Source organism: Macrotis lagotis, chromosome 1 (assembly GCF_037893015.1).
Source record: "Macrotis lagotis isolate mMagLag1 chromosome 1, bilby.v1.9.chrom.fasta, whole genome shotgun sequence".
Classification (NCBI taxonomy): domain Eukaryota; kingdom Metazoa; phylum Chordata; class Mammalia; order Peramelemorphia; family Peramelidae; genus Macrotis; species Macrotis lagotis.
In genome coordinates, this window is record NC_133658.1 from 412,902,783 (window position 1) to 412,921,173 (window position 18,391).

Sequence of the window (18,391 nt, forward strand, 5' to 3'; positions counted from 1 at the left end):
CCTTACCGTGCTACCGAGGCTATGGTGAGACACAGAAGTTCATGGTAGATGACTGGTCCTTCCAAGACATGAGTGCTCTGCTTACAAGTGCAAGTTTATAAATGTGAAAAGCTTCCTTAGGAAGAGGCGGAAATAGAGAAGGAAAAGGTAGGTGAGGAATGGACTCTGGGGAGGCCCTCTCTTGCAGGAAGGAATCAAGCTATGCCTCCCAGGCATGAGGTGGCCTGGCAAGAGTCTATTAGATAGGGAAATCTGGACACAAAAATGGAGGAAATGGGGTTTTAGATGTCCATCCTTGTGCCTATCCAGGATTTCTTCCTTTACTTAAGTGAGGTTATAACAGTAGAAAGGGTCAGGCAGACTAAGCTGTGATTTATTTCTAGGACAGAAGAGACACCTGAGCTAGCTCTGCCCACCTCTCCCCTGGCATGATTTTCCCCCTCCTATAAAATGGGTCCAACAGTTTTGGCAGCTAAAAGGCAAGACTGTATGTGAACCCTGATGGCCAGGTGGTCTCTTGGCCACCTGCTCCCATCCCCTACTCAGCAGTGATCAGAAAAGGGGCCATAGCCTACCTAAGGAGAAAATATACTCCCCCTTGGCAACTAGATTTATCCCTTGTCCACCACCCACATCAGCCAATGATGATAATTGTCTGTGGCCTTAACAGCTCTCCCTGGCAGGTTTAGTCCACGGCCACATCTGCAGGCTAGGGCCTCTGCGGCTGGAGCTAGAGAAATAACGAGAAAACAAAAGCCCCCAGACTGCAGGCCTAGTGGAAAGGGGGAGGGAGGGAGGGAGGTGTCGCTCTGGCCTCAGGAGCACAAAAATAATGAGCCAAGAGGGGCCATGAGGCCAGCTTGCCCGCCCAGCACAGGGAGGCTCGAGTTGAGAGCCGGTTCTTTCCGGCCTTCGCTATCTGACCTTGACAGATGCCATGGCGCCGATGCCCTGGAGAGAAGCCGGAGAAAACTGCTGCCCTCTTTCCTCCCCTATCCTCCCTCCAGTCCAAAGCAAAGCTACCACACAAGTCAGGACTGGCAGCTTGGGAATCGTTCCAGATTTCCCTACTTGCTCTCCACCCCCAGTCAAAGACTAATCTGGCCACTGAGGCAGAGACAGGGCCACAGATGGGAGGGGGCCTGGAGGAGGAGAGGGAGAGAGGAGGATCAGAGAAAAGAGTTTACAGGGCTCCTCAAGATTTCCCAACTAGGGTCAACATTTCATTTATATTCAACTCATACTGAGGATCCCACTTCATCTACCCATGGATCCAGTGACTCTCTAATACAGAAAAGAGGTCAATTTTCCATAGGCAAGAAGGATGAAGTCAACCCAGCATTTCCCCTGTGTGAACAGGGAACAACTCCCTGAGAAGCCCTCTATTATTGGCTGAAAATGGGATGCCTGCATTGTATGTGCTGTGTGTTTTGTGTGTGTGTGTGTGTGTGTGTTGAGACAGGGGCAAAGCATTTGGGATGATCTAAATGAGTAGTTGAAACAGACCATTTCCAGCTCTAACATGATAATTCCATGAGATATTTTCATCTGAATGATTGTCTAGGTGACTTATGTTTGGGTTCATGTGTGTGCAATGGTATACAACTGCTTATGGATCACATCCAATGCATGTGTGATTATTTCTGACTGTATGTTTGTATGAATGATTACGGTTCGTGTGCTTTTATGTAAGACTGCAGATAAGTATACCTTGTGTAATGCAGACTGAACATATACCTGTGCCTTCGTACACATGTAACTGTGTTGATAAGTCTGTGTGGGTGTGAAGGGTCACAAGAGAGCTGAAGAGGCTGCTAGACTTTATTCCAGTCTGATAGAAGCCCCTAAAACGAACTGAGAACAGATGGAAAGATGGACAGCCTCTGCATTTGGCCAGGCCCCCAGCCCTGCAGTCGGGCAAGACCAGCTGAATCTTCCACCCCATCGAGATGAGAGAGAGACTGTAAGGGCTGCAGCTGGCACAGTGAGAACGACAATCAGCTCTGCCAGTCGGTGCCAGTGACAGGGTGGCAGAGGGCAGTGGGGGAAGCAAAGGGAGCATCCCCTTTCCCCCCTCAATTTCTATCATAAGGTATACATGCACCATTCCTCCCATATTCCTCCAATAGACCACCTTGTCTCCTCCAGCTAACTCCACCCTTTCCACAGTAAACCATCATCAACCATCAGCCAGCATCCTGGCCAGGTGAAAGAGTTCTCAAATATACCCTTGTGTCAAGTACATCCAGAAAATGAAGAAGGGAAGGAACCTGTTCTAGTACATGGGGTTGAGAGGAGGAAGGAATCAGATCTGGAATGGGTGGTAGATCCAAGTAGGAACTGGAATGGGGATGGAGGTGCACAGAGGAAGCTCAGTGATTCAGCAAACTGACTACATAATTAAAAAATCATTAGAGGGAGAAAAAGGAATGTGAGCTCACAGGAAGAGGAGGAAGAGGATACCACATCAGAACCTTTCCCCCTAAAAGAAAAATCTCTCCTGCTAATATAATTGGGGAGGGGGAACTCAAATCATTTCATTTGTGAAAACAAAAACAACATCCCCAGATCTAAGCTTTAGCAAAGACTGAACAGACCAAAAGCTGGGCAGATTAGTTCTGATTATCAGGGGTTCCAGTTCCTTTAGGGACTTCCACCCTAGACAACCCCCCCCCCTTCTCTGGCCTGCCCCAGGACTTCAAGCCCCATTGCTCTGGCTAAGAGAGAGGGCATTTATAACCCAATTTTCTCTCTGCTACCCCCTAAGGTGCTAGCCTTCTCCTTTCTTCTCCAGAAATCTTCCCCCTATAATCAATAAATTCACAGAACACCCCCCACACACAATGGTTTGAAGATGACTTCACCTCTCTTGATGAAGTCACTCTGACCCTTTCCTCTCTCTCCAGTCCTCCAGTGTGTTCTCATCTGTAGTTAGTCCCTCCCCTGGTACTGTTTCCAAAGCATACAACATAGGAGTACCCAGCCCAAATCACCACTGGGCTCCAAGGGCACACCCAAGGGTTGTGCCCCAACAACATGGCTTCCATTGAATGGTATGGGGGAAGAAGTCCCTATCATGAGTCTCTGAAATCCTCAGCAATGGCACAGTCTTCTTGGAGCTGTAACTCCCCCATCCCACTCCCATGAATCCAGACCCAGCTGGAAATGACTCCCCACTCCCACCCCCGAAATGCAACCAGCTCTGGGGCACAGCAAGGCTGCTGCTCTCTCAAGAATGGTGTCCGGGAACAGCATGCCAACACTTCAGGCCTGGAGGAAAAAGCAGTGCAGGCAGAAGGGGGTGGGGGGTGGGGGCTGTTGGGGTAGGGAGTAGAGCCTAATTAGCCAGCTTGGGATTTCATCCGGACTTGGGAGCCTGTGCCTGAAGCTCTTATAGAAACAACCAGGGGAACCGCCTCTCACAAATGTCCACAGCAGGGCCTGGAGTTTCTGGGGTCGAGGTGGGGGGAGGGAGGGGAGCTGAAAAAGACAGAAGCTACCTCTGCTAAGGGATGTAAGAGTACACAAGAAGAGGAGAAAGAGACAATATGATAGGGAGGAAGAGCCCTGAGCCGTTCGTTCATCTCTGACCATTTCCAGAGGCCAGTGGAAATTCTGTACCAGAACACTGGCTCCTTTAATTCCTATGGTACCACCAGGCACCTCAATTAGTCGTGTTCAAAGTTTCTTCCTAATTGGCTTCATTTTCCCTCATAAATGATTCATGGTCCCCAAGGTCCGAAAGATGGGACAGAAGGGAATTTGGAGGGAACTTTGCCCCATTGCTTTCCACTCCCTCTCACTATACCCCAGGCATCCAGAGGCTGGATTGAGAAGGGAAGAGATTCTCACACAGATACCATGACCCAAAGCTGCTGGTGGTTAAGCAGTGAGTAGTGGGCTAATAATGCCCACTGAGGTGAATTGGTGAAAATCTGGGAAAGGCTGGTTTGGGAAGAGAAGACTGGGAGTTGGGGGTGGCGGGAAAGGAATAAGGGAGATAATGATAAATATGAAGATAAATATAGAGATGAACACTACATCCTAGGCCCACCACAAAACTTCCTTCTTCCATCAGAAGACACACTTTCCTTTAGTACCAAGGCATTCCTAATACCATAGTCCTGGATCACTGAAAAGAAAAGAAAAAAGGTGGAGTTCTCTCATTCTTAAAAAGCAAAGTAAGATATACACTGAAGGGAATTCTCCAAATTTCAGCTTCCATCTAAGAAGAATGGGTGGAATCCTCACTTTAGGAACATGAATTGTAGAATCCTGCTCCTGCCTGGGCCCAAAGAGTCCTAAAAGTCATCAAGACAAGATTTTTGTACCTCCCTCTCACTCCATGTAATTTCTTCATTAGTAAAATTGACCTGGGCAAGATGAGACTGACATCTCTTTCAATTCTAATATCCTACAGTGAAAAGGACCTTAAGAAATCACCTGTATTCTTTTTTTTTTTCTTTAGGTTTTTGCAAGGCAAATGGGGTTAAGTGGCTTGCCCAAGACCACAAAGCTAGGTAATTATTAAGTGTCTGAGGCTGGATTGGAACTCAGGTACTCCTGACTCCAGGGATGGTACTCTATCCACTGAGCCACCTAGCCGCCCCCTGTATTCTTTATTATATGAGATGGTTTTCTGGGATTTAGAAGGGATACAGAAGAAAATTTAAGTGATGTAAAAACAAAGAGAATAATAAAATAATATAACTATTAAATAATAATCCAAAATGGATTCATTTATAATTGTACTTTCATAGGATGTATTTACTTTATTAAGAGAATACTTAGGGGTGGCTAGGTAGCGCAGTAGATAAAGCACCGGCTCTGGAGTCAGGAGTACCTGGGTTCAATTCCAGTCTCAGACACTTAATAATTACCTAGCTGTGTGGCCTTGGGCAAGCCACTTAAACCCATTGCCTAGCAAAAACCTAAAGGAAAAAAAACAAAAAAAAGAGAATACTTAAAATTAAATAATAACATCAATTTTTTTTTAAATGACTTGGTTCTCAGGAGAACAACAAAAGTATGAGAGGGTCCTAGGAGAGAGGTTACCCTAACTGCAGGCATGGAAGGGAATGGTAAGATGAGCTCTCCAGGGTCTGAGAAAAGCATGAACTTTATCCTGGTCCAAGAACTCACCATTTCAACTTTTCTGTGAGAAATAGAAAACAATGACAAATACAACAATGTAAATGAAAATAACTGTGAAAGATATCAAAACTGACCAGTGCTTAGCTGTTGGGGAAGTACATGTTTCTCAGCAGAAAGATGGTAGACTATAAGTATAGAGTGAGGCATACACTTTCAGGCATGGCCAATGAGTTGTATTGTTTTGTCTTCTTTGTTAAAAGGGAAAGTTCTATTAAGGGTTAACATTGTATTTTCATAAAATTTAATTATATTATTAAAAATTATTTAAAGTAATTCAGTAATAATTTAAAAAAAACACTTGGCCCTCAGGATATCTACAAAAGTGTGAAAGATGAAGTGATAGCAATACTCTCTTTAAAACAACAAATTATTGTCTTTTTAAAACAATGCTTGAACAAAAATATGGAGGATCCTTTTACTATATGTTCCAATGACCAGATAAACTGACCAAACAAAGTAGACTGAGGTCAGAGATGGTTTCTTCAGGATCTGTCTAAATGCAGGCCAGGATCTTTCCTTGAGACTATCCTGATTTCTTTTGGTGAATATAAGAAGAGCAGACCAGTCACATTAGCTTTCTTTTTTCCCAGAACAGCCCAACTCCTCACCTCCAGCAGCAACACCCATTCCTCCCCCTTCAAGGTCTGGGATTCCCCACCCAAATTTAACACAGCTTTTTTTCCTACTTCTATTCTATCCTTCTCCCAGACAGCCCCAAATCAGTCTGGCTTCTAATGTCAGAGGTGACCACATACTTCTCTCTTCAATACACACTCACTGGTCCTGGGTGTTTCTTTCAGAGCACATAGCTCTGATATATGTCTAATCAAGTTTGGGGAGGCACCATCCTTTTCTTAAAAACTCTCCCTTCTCTTTTCCACTCTTCAAGAAGGATTTAGAATAAATGACTTATAAGGTCTCCTCCAGCTTTAGCATACTCTGATTTCTCCTTTTCTCCTCCTTCCCCCTCTTCAGGCCTCCTTGGCAGATGAAATGAAACATCAGGTGCCCAGGGTCCCAAAGAAGAGCTGGCCCTAGGCACTGGCAGGCAAAGGCTATTTTGGTTTGGTGGGTGGAGGGAAGGAAACTTGGGTTAAGTTTCCTTAGGGAGAGGTGCCAAAATGGCACAGCATGTGAGAGAAGATGCAAGGTATTTGCTACTGAAACCTAGCTATCAGTAAAGAGACAGAGGAGGGACAGATGAGGTTTCAGAATTTCCCAGGTTAAGGAGGGGATCATCTAGGCAAAGCCCCAGACCTGGACACTATGCAAGAGAGCATGATGGTTAAGAGACCTAAATTTCAGTCCCAGTTTCACTATGGACTTACTGTGTGATCTTGAGTAATTTGTTTCCTGACAATAGGTCTCCATTTGAGTTTATACAATAGAGAAAAAACCCTTGTTCTACCAATTCCTCACAGGTTTGCTTTGATAGAAGGTGGGGATTTGAGGATCATTTCTTTAAAAAACTGACAAATAGGAAACCGAGGCTCAGAGAGTAGGAAAGTGATATACCCAAGGTCAGAGTGGTCATTGCAGGCCCTTCGGAAAAAATGATGCAATGTTTGAAGAGAGAAGTTATTACCTAATCAAAATCCAAATCTAAGAAGACCCAAGCCCCACCCCCCCAGGGGAAATGAAAAAACATAAGCATCCCTGTGCATTCAGAACTCTGATAATTGCCTTCATCACCAATTAGCTATATGACCTTGGAAAAGTTGTTTCACCTCTCTGTGCCCTGGTTTCAAAGAACAACACCACCTCACACTTGGAGAGAGCTCTATTTTCCAAAGGGTTTAATATCCATTACCTCATCTGTCCAAAGCCAAATTCTCCATATTCCTACCCCCCCACCAAAACAAGTCCTTCTTCTAACACCCTCATTTCAGCTGATGGCCCCATCCTTCTAGTCATCCAGGCTCAAGGTTGTACTGGCCTAGGACTCCTCCCCCCTCACATCCAGTCATGTGCTAAATCTTTGGAATCCAACCCCTACATTTTTAGTACAGTTCTTTTCTATTTCCACAATAACTTCTTTAATATAGGTTTGTTCGGGTTTTTTTTTCTCCCATTCCTCAAATCTCCTTACCTATAATCTCTCCTACACAGGCTACAAAATTTAATAGTCATAGATCTGACTGTGTCATTCCTTAGCTCAAAAATCTTCCATAGTTCCCTATTGCTACTTTTCACTCTGGTATTTGAAGACCTCCATGCTCTTCCCCTAACCTACATTTCTCAAGCTTTATCTCTTGCTAGTTCTCTTTGCAAATGCTACACTGCAGCTAAATCAGACAACCTGACGCTCTCTGAACAGATCCCTTGCTTTATTCCTTTATATCTTTGGTCACATCCTCTCTTAAGCACTAATAATATTCTTTCTCGAATTATATATAATCACTTGTATAGACTATAAATGTAAGTGTCTTGAGGATACTTGATCACTATCCAGCACAAAACTTGAAGGCTCTCAGTAAGGACTGAACTTCTCTCCCTTTTTTGAAGAGGTATAGGAAATTGATTATATTTTAAAACTCAGTTGATATGTTGCTTAGTTTTGCTTAATTGGTTATTGTTGCTGTTTTCCATTTTTTTTTTAAGGTTTTTGCAAGGCAAGTGGGGTTAAGTGGCTTGTCCAAAGCCACACAGCTAGGTATAGGTATATTAAGTGTCTGAGACCTGATTTGAACCCAGGTACTCCTGATTCCAAGGACAGTGCTTTATCCACTACACCACCTAGCTGCCCCTTTCCATTCTTTTTTAAAACATAAAAGAGAAAATGGAATGCTATAGCTGAAAATAAAAGCAACAAAAAAATAACAAAAGACATCAATAAAAACAAATTTTAAAGACAGTAGCTGAACCAATCATTACAACAACCCTAAATAGTAATGGCCATAAGATGAAACCTTATCTCCATTTAACAGATGGGGGAAAATGAGACTTGATATTTCCTAGAAGTTGCAAAGCAAAACAGTGACAGAATTTGAACCCAGGTTTCCTGAATCTCAAACTAGTGTATTTTTAATTATGTTCTCAATAATACTGCACCAATATAAGAGCATTCTGAAGAGTTAAGGAAACAAAGGGATTATTCCATTCACATTAACATTTATGTTGCTCCAGGACAAACAACAACTGTGGCTCCCTTTTCTGTCTCAATGTTGGGGAATATGCATAGACAGGAAGGAGGCTAGACACCACTCCCTAAAGTCACTAAAAAACTAGAAAGTGAATAAGACCCTGGGAAGGGAATTCACATTGTTAGGTGGAGAGTCAGTCTATCATGAAAAGATTACCAGATCTGGGAATCAGTAAACCTGAGTCCAAAGTCCCAGCTTAATATTTCCTGTATGACCTTGGGCAAGTCATTTAAGCTTGTTAAGTCTGTTTACTTAAATTTCAAAATGTCAGGAACAATATTTGGACTATATACATACATGGGATTATTTTAAAGTAGGTACTCTGTAAACCTTAAAACATGATACAAATAGAGCTACAATTCTTCTTTGAGATATGGGAAGAGCTCCTGACCTTGGGGAACAAGAGTCAGATTTATACACTATGTATTCTATTAGCCCCCTTGTTGATGAAAAGTTTTGGTACAAGAAGCCCCTAAAATGTTTCTGCAGTGGCCATGGCTAGCTGATGAAGCAAGGAAGACCAAGCTAAACACTATGCTATGTGACACAGTCTGTGAACATGAATTAAATTGCAATTACGTTGTATTCCTGTGTGCTCATGTTTTCTCTTGATAGAATGTAAGTTCCTTGAAAATAACTGTTTCCTTTTCATATATGTAGCCTTAGCACCTAGCATATAATAAGTATCCAATAAAAGTTGTGTTGAGTTAAATTTAAGTGATTAGACAGGACAACTAGGATTCCAATCAATACTTGAGAATGAAGATCAAGGAATCCCAAGTGAACCTCTTACCCTTTCCTTTCTCAGAACTTACCAGGACCACAAAAGCACCCATAGGGAACAGGGGAAGCCCACAAAACTCAGGCTGGGACTAAACTTGTTTTATTTGGGTAGGTTGTCTTGGCCTCTAATAAACACACTGAGTTTTGTCAAGTTCCCAAATAAATCTCAGGGAGGTCAAGGAAGCAGCCTTTGACACTAACTGCCCAAGCCTCTTTCACTCAGAGCAATTCCACACATCCTTGGCTCTTCTCTTGGATTTGAAGCCTAACTCAAACTCCACAAGGACGCTTGGGCAATGACTATAGTGAAAAAATGAGGTATGCCTTTCTGAAGAGGGTCAGGAGAGAAAAGGACCAGAGACATGGGAGAGGAAGTGGAGGAAGACAGGGGGAAGATTTTGAATAGTGACCCTGGAGTCAGGAGTACCTGAGTTCAAATCCTAGCTGCATGGCCTTGGGCAAGCCACTTAACCCCACTGCCTTGCAAAAAAAAAAAACTCCTTAAAAAAAGGGGGGGGTATCATCCCAAAGGGTGCTGGATAAATCTTGCTCTGGTATGATAATAATAACATCCAGCATTTATGTAACACTTTTAAAGTTTGCAAGCACTTTACAAATATCTTGTTTTATCCTTACAACAACCTTGAGAGGTAGGTGTTACTATTATCTCAATTTTACAGATGAGGAAACTGATGCAGGCTGTAGTAACTTGCCCAGGCTTACCTAGCTAGTAAATGTCTGAGGCTAGATCTGAATTCAAATCTTCCTGGTTTCAGGTCAACTACTCTGTCCATAGTACCACCCTAGCTGCCTCACTCATATTCTATCCCTTCCTTCCAGAGAGGTCTGGGAGTTCTCTCAGCTGGATGCCTTTTATAGGATTTGCTTCTCAAATCTGGGATATAGGAAGTGAGGAACAAGTTAAAAGAGGTTGTACAGTTCAAAGGGAGGGGGGACAAAGGGGTATGACTAAATGATGGATGGGAGGGGAGATGGCTTGAGGGTAGAGTCAAAACTGGGAAAAGCCTGAGGTGGGATCTAAAGAAGGAACTTAAAAGAGTATAGCTCCAAACCCTATAAGAACCACCTTTTTACCATCACTACTTCCTCTTCAAGGAACTGCTCATTTCAATATAATTCTTTTGTCTATAGCACTTCCAAATTCAACCCATAAGTGACAAGATTCAACCCCAAAGCCCCCCCCCCCAATTGAGGACCCTAGATTCTGCCACTCTATGTTCAGGACATTCTTACTGCTGAGGACAATTCAGACATGAGACCTGCATCCTGAGGCCAGCAGCCCTGTTCACTCTGTTGCCCATGACAACCAAATCAGCTTGCTTCCTTGGCCTCAGATTCTCAGTGTGAACCCCATCCCCAGGATATTGGGAGGGTTGGAAGGGATTTCAGGGACAATAAGGGAGAGAAATTACCCAGACTCTGGGTCCTAAAGTAGAGGGAGAGAAAAATATAGCTAAGTGAGAACACTAGTTTTCATAAGGGATGACAAAGGAAAAGGAAAAGATCAAGGCCAATCCTAAAAATGGTCCCAGTAGTCTTGGAGGGGGGTAATTGGGGTTCCAAGGTCACAGTTAGTTAAGGCTGTATTTGAACTCCGGTTCTCCTGACCCCAGAGCCAATGTTCTATCCACTACACAACCCAGCTGTCCCCTACGTAGTGTCTTAAAAAAAAAAATAGAACTTGGAAGAAACCTTGATGATCATCTAGTTTGACAGATGAAGAAATTAAGGCTCAGAGAAAGGAACTGACTTTCTCTGGACACAAAGTCTGTGATCCAAGTGAGACTTAAGCCCAGGTCCACCACTGTTATTATTACCATATACCCACTCTCCCACATACTTACCCAGCCCCAAAACATCTGAATAATTTGGGGAACTGAGGGACAGAGAGGGAAAGCAGGGACATAGAAACTCCAGGTCCAGGTCATTGCAGGAATGGAGATCTCAGACGAGATATTCGCTACAGCCAATAAATTAACTTCAACAATAACAGTAGGCCAGACTAAGCATGATGGGTCAAGCAGCACCTAGAATCTTCAATTAATTAAATTAATTTTTATTTTCCAAATTTTCCAAAATTAATTCCTGGAACAAAATTCCATAATTCTATCTATATCATGAGGTGGTGATGGGCAGAGAACAGATCCAGGACTGACACTGACACCTTCCTACTCTTTAATTTGGAGGTTGGACTGAAGACATTGGTTTCTTCCTAAACAGGGCTAACTGGCTTCCCTGGAAAGGGGGGGGGGGGGGGACGATTAGACTGTTGGGTAGACAGAACAGGAAAACTAGCAGAAGAAAGGAGAAATTTAAATCCCTGAACACATTTTGAAGGTTCAGTGAAAAGAGAAAAGAAGGGAGAAGGCCAACAGTCAGTCTAACCCCCCTTTCCTCAATTGCACTCCTGCCCCCTCAAACCCATCGGCAGGGTCACCTCAGCAATGTGAGGCGGTACACTGTTTATGCCGCCACCATGGCGTTCTAATTTCCCAAAGGGGCTGAGATTAATTAGCTTGCACACAGGCATGGGGAGGGGGAGAGGGAGGGAGAGAGAGAGAGAGAGAGAGAGAGAGAGAGAGAGAGAGAGAGAGAGAGAGAGAGAGAGAGAGAGAGAAGAGGAGAGGCACCCACCATTTCCATACCAGCCAGGCAGTCTTAGATAGAGTGATTCTGAAGGTCAAAGACCAGGAGAACAGAAACAGGAATCCAGAAAAACAACTTGTACCTGAAGAATCCCAGGGAGCTAGCAAGCAGCAACAAGGAAGGGGATGGAGCTATCCAGGGATTGTGTCCTCTCTTACAGAGGCAGATAAAACTTATAAGAGAGCATTGGAAATCTTAAAATCTACATCAAAACTAACTACTATCGTTATTAAGTATTTATAATGGGGTGGTGACAACAACTCTACCCATGGTTATACTGTTTTTATCAGTTTCAGAGAATCCCTAAATCTAAGAATTGGATAGGACCTTAAGAGACCATCTAATCCTGACTGAACATTTTCTTAATTACACCACTCACCAGTAGGGGTAAGGAAGAAGCATTTATTAATCATTTACTATGTGCTAAGTTCTTTACAAATATTATCTCATTTTATCCTCACAATAACGCTCTGAAAGATGCTATCACAACCTCTCATTTTACAGCTGAGGAAACTGAGGCAAACAACAGCTAAGTGACTTGCCAGGATCAAATAGCTAGTAAATGTCTAAGGATGGATTTAAACTCAGGTATTCTTGCCTCCAGACCCATTTCTCTATCCATTTTGTCACCTAGCTGTCTAGTAATTGTCATTCAGCTTCTGCTTAAAGAGCTCTAGTAAGGAGGAAATCCACTGCCCATTTATTTAACTTGTGTGTTTATTCAATTTATTAGGAAGCTTTTCCTTACATTAAGCCAAACTATCTTACTCTGAAATCCCACCCATTAATTTATATTCCACCTTTGAGGGCCAGAATTAAATCTTTCATTTGTTCTTCCACTTCTATGAGAGCCTTCAAGACCAAGAAATAGAGTTGTGGATCAGTGGAATAGACTAGGTATAAAAGCAGAAGATGATTATAGTAATCTGCTGTTTGATAAACCCAAAGAGTGTAGCCATTGGGATAAAAACTCCCTCTTTGATAAAAACTGCTGGGTTAATTGGAAGTTAGTATGGAAGAAACTTAGATTAAACCAACACCTCACACCCTTTACCAAGATAAGATCCAAATGGCTACAGGGCTTAGACATAAAAAACAATACTATAAGCAAATTAGAAGATCAAGGACTAGTTTACCTGTCAGATCTATGGAAAGGGGAGCAGTTTATGACTAAGGAAGAGTTGGAGAACATCACCAAAAACCAATTAGATGATTTTGATTACATTAAATTAAAAAGCTTTTGCAGATAGAACCACTGTAACCAAGATCAAAAGAACTGTAGTAAACTGACCAAAAGAAATGTAGTAAATTGGGAAACAATCTTTGCAACTAATGATTCTGACAAAGGACTCGTTTCTAAAATATACAGAGAACTGAGTCATATTTTTAAAACAAAAAAACCATTCCCCAATTGACAAATGGTCAAAGGATATGCAAAGGCAATTTACAGATGAGGCAATCAAAGCAATCCATAGCCATATGAAAAAAATGCTCTAAATCATTAATTATTAGAGAAATGCAAATTAAACCTTCTCTGAGGTACCACCTCACACCTCTCAGATTGACCAATATGACCAGAAAGGATAATGATCATTGTTGGAAGGGTTGTGAGAAATCTGGGACACTATTACATTGTTGGTGGAGCTGTGAACTCATCCAACCTTTCTGGAGAGCTATTTGGAACTAGACCAAAGGGCAACAAAAATGTGCATACCCTTTGACCCAGCAATACCACTACTGGGTCTATATCTTGAACAGATGATGAAAAAGGGTAAAAATATCACTTGTACAAAAATATTTATAGAATCCCTGTTTGTGGTGGCAAAGAATTGGAAATCAAGTAAATGTCCTTCAATTGTGGAATGGCTTACCAAACTGTGGTATATGTATGTCATGGAACACTATTGTTCTATTAGAAACCAGGAGTGACAGGATTTCAGGGAAGCCTGGAGGGATTTGCATGAACTGATGCTGAGTGAGATGAGCAGAACCAGAAAAACACTGTACACCCTAACAACAACATGGGAGTTATAATCAATCTTGATGCACTTACTCATTCCATCAGTGCAAGAAGCAGGAACAATTTTGGGCTGTCTGCAAAGGAGAGTGCTATCTGTATCCAGATAAGGAGATGTGGAGTTTGAACAAAGTTCAAGGACTATTCTCTTTAATTTAGAAAAAAACAGATATCTTATTGTCTGATCTTGTTACCTCTTCGACTTCTTGTCTCTTCTTTAAGGATATGATTTCTCTCTCATCACACTCAATGTGGATCAAGGTACAAGATGAAAACAAAGTAAAGACTGACAGATTGATTTCTGTGGGGGGTGGGGGGAGGGAAGTAAGATAGGGGGAATTGTAAAACTCAAATAATATCTTTAATAAAAATAAATTAAAAAAAAAAGACCACTCTCAGTTTCTTCACCACCAATCCCAAGTCCTTTCTTCTCCAGGTTAAATTTTCCTGGTTTCTTTCTGATAGCATTCTAATGGCTATCTTCCAGGCACATTCTAGATCATCAATGACCTTCCTAAAATGAGGCACCTGGAACAGAATACACTACTCCAGATGTGGGCTCTAACCAAGGAAGGATACAGTAATAATATCATCTACTTCATTCTGTTCACCATGCCTCTTTTAATGCAACCTAATGTTAGAATTAAATTTTGGAGGATGGTGCTATTATGTCAATGTCACATTAATGACTCAGATTGAACTTTTAGTCCATTAAAAACAACAGTAATAACAACAACCCAACACTGGATCTTTTTCAAACTATCTAATCATACCTCCTCTGTCTTAAAGATTTTTTGAACTGTGGGGGGCTTTACATTTTTTCCTATTAAGTTTCATCTTATTTAGTTCAACCCATCTTTCTATTTCTAGCCTGTTAAGATACTTCTGGAGGCTAACTCTTATCCAGTGTGTTAACTACCTCTTCCATCTGCATGTCAGCTGCAAATTTAATAAGAATAACTTCTATGGCTTTATCCAAATTACTATGAAGGGAGTAGCATAAAGTTTCTTCTCATTTTGCAGATTGGGAAACTAAAACTCATAGAGGTGAAACCTATTCTGATATAACTAACAATGGAAGAGGCAGTATTTGAATCCAGATCTCCTGACTTTTTATGTATTTTCTCCCCAACTTATACCATTACTGAACTGAATTGTTCCTATCTTTTCTCTTGAAACTTTCAGATTTTAAAGGCCCTTAACCTCCCTAGGCCTCTGTTTCCCATACCTCAAGTTATTTTGGTGATGAATATGAGCTTGCACAAAAAATATTTTAAGGTCTGGTGTTTGGAATATTTGGTAGGGGTGTTGGGAAGAGTATGGGGGAGAAGAAGGAAGAAAAGAGAGAAAAGATGAGGATCCTTTTGGTGGCAAAGCAACAAGGTTAACCCACCTACCTCCTGGTGGAAGGTGTGATATATGCTGTCTAGGGGACAGCTTGGCTGACTTTGCTTCATGGGGGGGGCGCAAAGATTGGAACATTTGCCCAGGGTCACAGTGACCCAGGACAGAATATAAATAGGGCGAAACAACCAGGAAAATCACTGAGAGAGCTTTCATTAAATAGCAGATCCTTAAACATCTCCCTCCTTCCACAGATTAATAAGAATCTGGGAAAGAGGGATAGAGGATTGCAACAGCAATTTAAAGGGTATCTTATGGGATAATTTTCTTCCTTCAGCATAAAACTGCTAGCTCAAGTGGGTAGGTCTCAGTCCATGAGAGTTCCCTTCTCTATAACCTGGCCTTTCCTTTTCCCTGGAGGAGGAAGGCCCACACAATAGAACCCAGGTCCAGATGGAGGCTAAAGGCAATGAGGGAAGGGGAGAGAAGAAAAAGAAAAGGACCTTAGTGAATTTTAAACCAGTCTCTCAAGTCAATTCTCATACTCTATATTGAAAGCTCTTTTTCTCTCTCTCTCTCTCTGGCTCTCATACTTCCTGACTCCCCACACATTCCCATCATCTCCTCTTCCTCCTACTATCCCTCATTCCCCAGTCCAATGGCCACCTATCACGAACACAAGCATTCCTAGCCTGGCCTTTGGAGGTTAGGCTGATCACAAGAGCTATATACTAACTCTCCCTCCCAGCTCCAAATCTCTCCCAGGTCATAGTGAGGAGAAAGACTGGGGCCTTGTTGAACAGTTCAGTCTATCTATCTCCCCCCACCCCAGCCCCATCACCAATCTAGCACTTCTCCCCTGTTCTTCAGGCTCCCACCATTAGATAATCAGACCCTTTTGGACAAAGTCCTTTGTTCCCCAAAGCCCCAGGGAGTTCATATACTTGACAACTAATGCTGCACGTAGGCAGGGCAACAAATAAGTGACTCCGGGGTTGGGTTTCAGGCACAGATAGGTCTGCTCCCTGGCAAAGAGGGGGCCCTGGAATGGGGGAAAGGCCAAAGTGACGCCTCTACCCACATGTAGCAACATGGTAACTGCCTCCAAGTCTATGCCCCCACCATCTGTTGCAGGCCATCTGGGTTTCAGAGGTCTTAGGAATAGTTCTGAAGGCTAAGAACCCCACTATACCTCAACCTCTTAAGTTAGAGGTTGACAGAACAGAAAGGTTGCTTTTAAACAGCAGTCCATAATCCAGGCCATCCAGGACAGTGGCCTCCTCTATCTTCCTTCCTGTCAGGAAGGAGTCTGTTCATCTCTTTGTCTCAGCTGCCCTACTATTAAAATTTCAAAACCTTTCTCCTCAGGGTGTTAAGAGAACAGATTCAATTCAATAATCATTAAGAGCCAGCATAAGGTGAGGTGGTAGTATGTATAGAAAGACACACACACACACACACAGAAAAGGAAATCGTCCCTATCTTCACGGAGCTTACATTGTATCGGGGAACAAAAAAACTCGACATAAGTGAAAAAAAAAACCCACAAAACTGTTACCAAAGTAAATACAAAGCAATAAGGGGGAAGGGGAGGGTGCCATGAGGAAGTACTAAAACAGGAAGTTGCCCCCTAAAAAAGGGACCTAAACGGAGTCTGGATTGATCCAGATAGGTTCCAAAATGGCTAGAGGGGGCATTCCAGATATGGGACACAGCCTGCATAAAATTTGAAGATGGAATAGAGACAATGATGGATTTGAAAGAGCTTAAAAATCTCATAAAGATGACTATGAACAAGTCACTTAACCTTCAAGTGCCCCAGGCAACTCTCTAAAAACTATGGATTGAGATCTGGTAGTTAGCAGCACTGGTAGAAGGTGTGGCCTTATTGGAAGTTCCTTACACCATTCAAAAGTCTAACTTAAAAAAAAAAGTATAAATAACTGATATATGAGACAAAAAATTCCCAAAGGGTAAAATTTAGTTTATCAACTATAATATCCAGAACTAAGTTATACACATGGTAGATTTTCAGTATTTCTAGGATGAATAAATTACAACACCATTTATATACAGAGATTGTTCAATCAATAATAAAGTTGATTACCTGTGAACCCTCATCCAGAATTTAGAAAAGACCAAGAGAATCAGATACAGTCCTTGTCATGACTACCTCTTGGCTAGGCTCTGAGGCTAGGCTTCTGAACATCTGCTTCGTCCCAAAGTAGACCCTAAAATCCTAATGCAGGAGGGAACCAGATCTTGGCAAGTTCTCTATCACTGACTTTCACCACTAGGTGGTTTTCTAGGTGGACTGGATCAACACATAGGCTGTCCTTGAGATGAAGTAGACATATTAAGTATCTAAATGGCTCCCCTTCCTGTCTCTCTTCATGATAATCACTAGTCCTGGGATCCTTACACACTTTCCTCATTTCCTGTTTCCCTCATTCTGGTTTTGATCAGAGAGACCTTCTCAGTTCAACTCATTCTGCATTTCTAATACCTGAAGAGAGATCTTTCCAGGTTCAATCTCCTCATCCTTCCACAGTGGGAAAATACCCCTTTTCTAACCCAGACAAATTTCCTTTCTTTCTTATCAGACTTTGTAGTCCCCCAGGTACCAGGTGCCAAATTCATCCTTAGCTATTACTTGCTTTGTCTTGGTCCACTTACTTAGAACTACAACAAAGTAAACTAGGTATTTCTAGAGGAAACAGGTTCCTTGACCAATAGAAGTTTGTAATCACTGGAGGTTTCTTGTGAGAATTGAATGGTATTTCCTGGAAGATATTTTATCTTGCTGCTCAAGTTAGTCTAAATGACCTCTGACATGCCTGGTTCTAGGACACACACACACACACAAAAACACACACAAACACACACAAGCTAATATTAGAATTCTTTCTGTCAGGGGCAGGGGGGAAGGAAAGGAGGGAGAAAAATATAAAACTCAAATTTCTTGCAAAAACAAATGACTACTGAAAACTACCATTGCATGTAGTTGGGAAAATAAATAAATAAAATATTTAATTAAAAAACAATCAGGAAAAATTAGAAATAAGTTATTAAATTAAAAAAGAATAACCAGGATTGGGGGCAGCTAGTTAGTGCAGTGGACAGAGCACTGGCACTGAAGTCAGAATAACCTGAGTTCAAATCTGGCCTCAGACACTTGATATGTACTAGTTGTAAGACATTGGGCAAGTCACTTAATCCTGCTGCCTAACCAAAAAAAATTTTAAAAAGAGAATTACCAGAATTGACTTTAACCCTTCGGGCC

The 18,391-nt window shown here is 42.1% G+C and overlaps 1 protein-coding gene across 12 annotated transcripts in view; it reads right to left on the reverse strand.

Moving 5' to 3' along the window:
* The window catches only part of CXXC5 (CXXC finger protein 5), a 53,655-nt gene that overhangs the window by 16,115 nt on the left and 19,149 nt on the right, over positions 1–18,391 (reverse strand). The window contains exon 1 of one of the 12 annotated variants that reach the window (XM_074212869.1): positions 7–10,289. The exons of the other annotated variants lie outside the window; for them this stretch is intronic. The gene's annotated coding sequence lies outside the window, so the exon portion shown is untranslated. Of the gene's footprint in view, positions 1–6; positions 10,290–18,391 lie in introns of those variants that run through there. 12 annotated transcript variants of the gene reach the window in all.